A 5,884-nucleotide genomic window follows, 5' to 3' on the forward strand; every position below is an offset into this window, starting at 1 on the left:
TCATTCTCCCCCTGTACTTGGCCTTAGTGAGGCCGCAGCTGGAGTACTGTGTCCAGTTTTGGGCTCCACAATTCAAAAAGGATGTGGAGAAGCTTGAGAGAGTCCAGAGAAGAGCCACGCGCATGATCAGAGGTCAGGGAAGCAGACCCTACGATGACAGGCTGAGAGCCGTGGGGCTCTTTAGCCTGAAAAAGCGCAGGCTCAGGGGTGATCTGATGGCCACCTACAAGTTTATCAGGGGTGACCACCATCATCTGGGGGAACGTTTGTTCACCAGAGCGCCCCAAGGGATGACGAGGTCGAATGGTCACAAACTACTTCAAGATCGTTTCAGGCTGGACATAAGGAAGAATTTCTTTACTGTCCGAGCCCCCAAGGTCTGGAACAGCCTGCCACCGGTGGTGGTTCAAGCGCCTTCATTGAACACCTTCAAGATGAAACTGGATGCTCATCTTGCTGGGATTCTATGACCCCAGCTGACTTCCTGCCCTTTGGGCAGGGGGCTGGACTCGATGATCTTCCGAGGTCCCTTCCAGCCCTGATGTCTATGAAATCTATGAAATCTATGAAACACTATTATCAGCTCCCCCCTACCCCTGGCTTGCTTGCTTGTCAGTTTGCTGTAGATAGAATACAGAAGTAGGGAGGGAAAGTTAAAAGTTCCGTATTACCAACAGATGCATGCACTGCACATGCACATACCCCTCCCCCTTGCCTCAGAGTACTATCCCAGGGCTGCAGGCTGGCAACACCCCCACCCCTTGAGCAGAGAGTGGGGAAAAGCCTGGGACTGCAGGCAGGGTGGGGGTTCATACCCCTCCCTAATCAGAGCCCTGCTGGGGTTTGACCATGCCCCCCTCAGTTTATTTGTGTGGAAGGGGTAGGAGGGCTCCTCTAACCACACCCCGGCTTCTAGCCTGAGCCACTGAAGGCATGTGCCTGAGTTTCCTCAGTCCAGAGGGATTGCCTGTATGGTTGGAAACCGCTTCAGCCTAGCCAGATTAGACTAACCTGCAAAGGTTGAATCAATTCAAGTTCAGGCTTTTTGAATGTCTGTCCCTAGTTGTAGTGAAACAATTGTAGATTATAATAGTTAAGGCAGATAATTCCTTTACTACACTCTAAATTTATGAGCATCTATAGCATTATGCTACTAGCCTCCTATAGTTCAGGTTAAAAGCACTCTTGCATTCTGAACCCCTGAGTTTTATATACCAAATTTGGGGATCACACACAACTTCGTAAGTTTTGTTGGTTAAATTTATTGTGTATACCAGAGACTCCTTATTTCTTTGTTCTTTGCTCCCTACCATCAGCTCCCCAAATACCCTTTCTCATCTTTCTTTAATTCAGAGATGCCCCCAAATTCTCTTTTCTTTCCCCTTCTGTGTGCATCCATTCCAAGGTCACCTATCCTCCCCACCATGGACTGGAGATGTGTATGTACAGTCCTGTGGGCATGTGTGCGCCTTTGACCTACTGTTCCAAGTTCTTTAGGCCATTGCTTCCCAGCCCTTGTTTCTCATCTTGCTGAATCTGATTCTAGTGTTAAGTATTTGGTTATCTGTGAGCAAGACCTTCTTTCTACTCTCCTTACTTCGCTTCTTGTGCATCTTCCCATATGGAACTCTAAATTCCTATAACTAGTCCTTAGGTGAACTTATTTATTCTTTCAGCCTTTCCTCAGCTTTACTTCAGGCCTTACAGACTTAATCTCCTTGGAGACTCTAAGGTACACACTACAAGAACATGCTTAATCATAAATCAACCCCTCTGCACTTCTTCCCAGCTGCCATTCATTTGCACAGATAAAGTAAATCACGGTGTATTTCTTCATCACGGCCTCCAGTTCATTCAAACTTAAAGTAATAACTCTTGTTTCTTGCACAGTTTTATAGTTCAGTGAAGCTGTACCAGTCAATCCTGTGCCCTTATTTTCTTTTCCTCAGGTTTACTGGGCAAATCCCTCCTTTGCCCTCGCCACCTTCACTTCCTTCCAAACCCCACTACTATCGTTGGGTCCCTACCAGTCTCTGTCGGCTCTTCTGCACTTTTCCCACCCTGGGGAATGCCCAAATGCTGATCCTCTCTTTAGCATCTTCTTTAAACTGCCCAGTCCATCTTCCAGGCCAATTGGCACAGGCTCTCTAGGGCATATGGTCTTAAACCTCCAGGACCTGCTTGTTTCCCGGGTTCTCCCTGGACCCTCTTCTCCAATGCACCGGGGATGCACCGCTCTCCCACACCCATCCTGGTAAATCCTGTGCCAGCTTAGCTGGCTCCATGGGACCATAGCAGGGTCTTGGCCCCAGCCCCTGCTACACACCTATATCCACATCCCCTGTACCAGGTTTCCATCATTCTCTCCCAGTGCCAAGAACTGATTGCCCTCTATTCCTAATTTCTTTTTCTGTCTATAACGAGGGCTTTGAGTGTTTTCCTATTCTCCTACACCCCACTTTTTCCTCTACCAGAAGCTATAAAAGCACCCATTCCTTCTTTAAACATGCCATTCAAAAGTTGTTGTGTTGCCATGTCAACAGATATATGCCATTTGAAATGAGGCTTTCACAGTTTGGCCACTAAAAACTGTTTTATACATTTTAAAAATCAGTGTTCAGCATGTCAATTTAGTAACATGAAATCCTTTCTATTTTCAATTACTTAGAAAGTCTTTCTTCTACTGGTTCTGTTTGGGCACGCATTTATCATGACATGCCACAACCTAGATGGTAATTATTTATAAAATACTTTTAAAAATTACTTTAATAGCAGGATCAGCATGCGGTGTACTTGGATGGCAAATATGTTAAGGGAAAAAGGTCTGTGGTTTACTGGATTGCTGCTTGGAGGCCTCAGGTAAGACTCTTACTGACAAAATGAAGATTCTTCTTTAGGGAACCAATACTGAGACACTGCACATCTAGCCTTTTCTATGCTACTCCACTGTAGAGCAAATATGAGGGATTATGTAGTGTTTTATGTTTAAAATGTACCTTTTCACTTGCTAGAATGCTATTGCCCCTAGAGTTAATGCTTCAATCTTTGCTGCATTCTAAGAGAAGCTACTTATTTGAGCGGTGGCTGTATTCTCTTGGGCAGACCTATTTTTGCATTCAATTGTACAATATTGCTTTTGATGCCTAATGCTAAATACTATTTGATCAGCTAGAAAGTGTGTGTGTGTGTGTGTGTGTGTGTGTGAGAGAGAGAGAGAGCGAGAGCGAGAGAGAGAGCAGTAATCAACCAAGGATCATATACTATAGGGGAGGGAAAAGGTATGCTTTTTGTGCCGTGACTATTTTTGTGCCATAGGCTTATTTCACTGAAAAACTAGCCTTGTTCTGTATTTTCTGTATTGTCAAACTACCTTTTGTGTTTGAAACAGGCAAATCATGTATTTGTCTAGGCTACCTAGCTGCTAAGGGCTGTGAAACTAGAAGGGCTGAGGGGGTAAAGTGTGGCTATTGAGCGTGTGTGAATAGGAGATAAGAATGATGATAGGAGAAAACAGTGAAAGTAATAGGACTACGAGAAAAGAAAACTAAGAGGATGTGGGAGACGGAGCAGGGATGAGAAATAAAAGACTGAGAAGCAGTAGAAAGACTTTGGAAGAGCAGGGATTACAGTGGGAAAATTTAGAGTAATAATAAGGGGAAGAGGAGAGAAAATTATTATACAGCATGGCAAAATAAGCTTTGAGGTCCTAAGAAGCAGATATTTCTTCTGCTGGTCCTCTGTGAAGGGATGGATTTGATTCACAGTACTTAGCTTTTCATTCTCTTCTGACGGGATCAGTTTGTGCAATGATATACAGCTTTCTTTGCTAAACACTTGTGAATAGAGTATATGAACATTTCTTTTCCTTGAGATGTGGTCAGAGAATTCCTATTAGTAATAAATATTTCTTCTCCTGACTGATTTGACTGTATTCCTCAACTCCCTCCTCAGACTTCCTGTTCCACCTTTCTATCTACTGTAACCATGCAGTAACTATAGCAAATAATTCAAAATAGATACCAAATAGATACCAAAGGTTTTTACAGGGGCTACATGTAGGGGGTGCATGGGCGTGTACCCTGCATGTGGTGGTGCACCCCCTGCAAAAAGGCACCGCTGACACTTTCCTACCTCTAGTTTTATAGACCCTACTCTGGCAAGCTGTCTCTGATGCAGCAAGATAGGGATACAGCTGGATACCCAGGGCATAAGAACAGTGGTGAATTTTGGGTGCCATTGCAATTGCAATTGCCACTACTCCAGTATTTGAATGTTACTAGATCATTCTTTTAATGAACAACTGTTCTAGAAATAAAGGCGCTATGGGAATGCCTTACAGATTTTTATACCAATGAACAAAGGTTATTTTGGAGTCATTTTATGAAATTATAGACAGAGATCATCGAGTCCAACCCCCTGCCCTAGGCAGGAATGAGTTCTGTGGTCAGATGGCCCCAGCCATGTGTCTGTTCAATCTCCTTTTAAATAACTCCAAGGAAAGGGACAGTACCATCTCCCTTGGAAGCATATTCCATATTTTGGCAACCCTCACTGTACAGAATTTTCTCCTGATGTCCAATCTGAATTTGCTCTCTTCCAGCTTGTGGCCATTATTTCTAGTTACACTGACAGGTGCACTGGTAAACATTGTATCCTCTATTTCTTGCTGGCCCCCACAATGAGCCTCTAGGCGGCCATGAGATCCTCTTGCGGAGCCTAAAGAGGTTCAGGTCTCCCAATCGGTCCACATAGGGTTTTTTCTGTAGACCTTTAACCAGATGAGTGACCCTCCTCTGAACCCTCTCCAGGTCATCCACATCCCTCTTGAAGTGCGGTGCCCAAAACTTAACTCAGTACTCCAGTTGCAGTCTGACCAGTGCTGCACAGAGGGGAAGTATCACCTCGCTAGACCTGTTCGTGATGCACCTACTTATGCAAGAAAGGGTAGCTTTACCTATTACTTCATCACGCTGGTGACTCATGTTCATTTTGGAGTTGACTACGACTCCGAGATCCCTTTCTGCAGTTGTGCTACTTAGAGTGGTACCTCCCTGGCTATAGGAGTGTTGATGATTCTTCCTCCCCAGGTGCAACAGATGACACTTATCCTTGTTAAACTGCATCCTATTCTGTTCGGCCCACTTCCCTAGCCTGTCCAAATCAGCTTGGATTTGCTCCCTGCTGTCTAGTTTGTGTACCTCTGTGGAGCTTGCACCCCTCTCACCACCCAGTCTATCGGGGTTTGCCCATCCCCTCAACTCACCTACCATGACTTGGATGTTAACCTCACCTTAAGAGGGGTCTACAGTGGAGTTCTTAGCACGGATGAGGTCTCCCAATAGACGGTGGTACTCACGGTTGTTCGACGCGGTGTTCCATGGGGCTCCGTCTCCCCTACACCCCATCCACACGCCAGCCATTGGATGATGCGTTATAGATGTTTCCTGGCCTTGTATGATGGCCTCAGACCGGTTCCAGGGTTCCGGTTGCTCTCCGTCCCTTCTGGAGGGAGCTTTCCTTTTTTTTTTTTAGAAAATATTCCTCCGGGTCAGGAGGAGCTGCAGGGTTATCCCCCTTATTCCAGCTCCCTCCTGGATTCTCTGCTGTTTCCTCTCCCTTACCACAAGCAGGGAGCTCCCTTACCCTCTGAGTGCAAGCTCCTTCAGGTGTGTGCAAGAGTGCCTCCGCTTGCCCTCCTTGTCTGCCTCCTGCTCTGCCTCCCACTTGCTCCTTCCCTGGGCTGCCTGCTGGAGCCTCGCAGGCTAGGTTGCTTCCTCCCCATGCTGGAGTTCGCCTCACGAGCTGCCAGCGCGTGCACTCTCTCCGGCTTTCTCTCCATCCCCGCTCTGATGCGGTTTTTAAATCTTCCTGCAGCGGCTGATAC

This window comes from Alligator sinensis, unplaced genomic scaffold (assembly GCF_000455745.1).
Source record: "Alligator sinensis unplaced genomic scaffold, ASM45574v1 scaffold20_2, whole genome shotgun sequence".
Taxonomy (NCBI): Eukaryota; Metazoa; Chordata; order Crocodylia; family Alligatoridae; genus Alligator; species Alligator sinensis.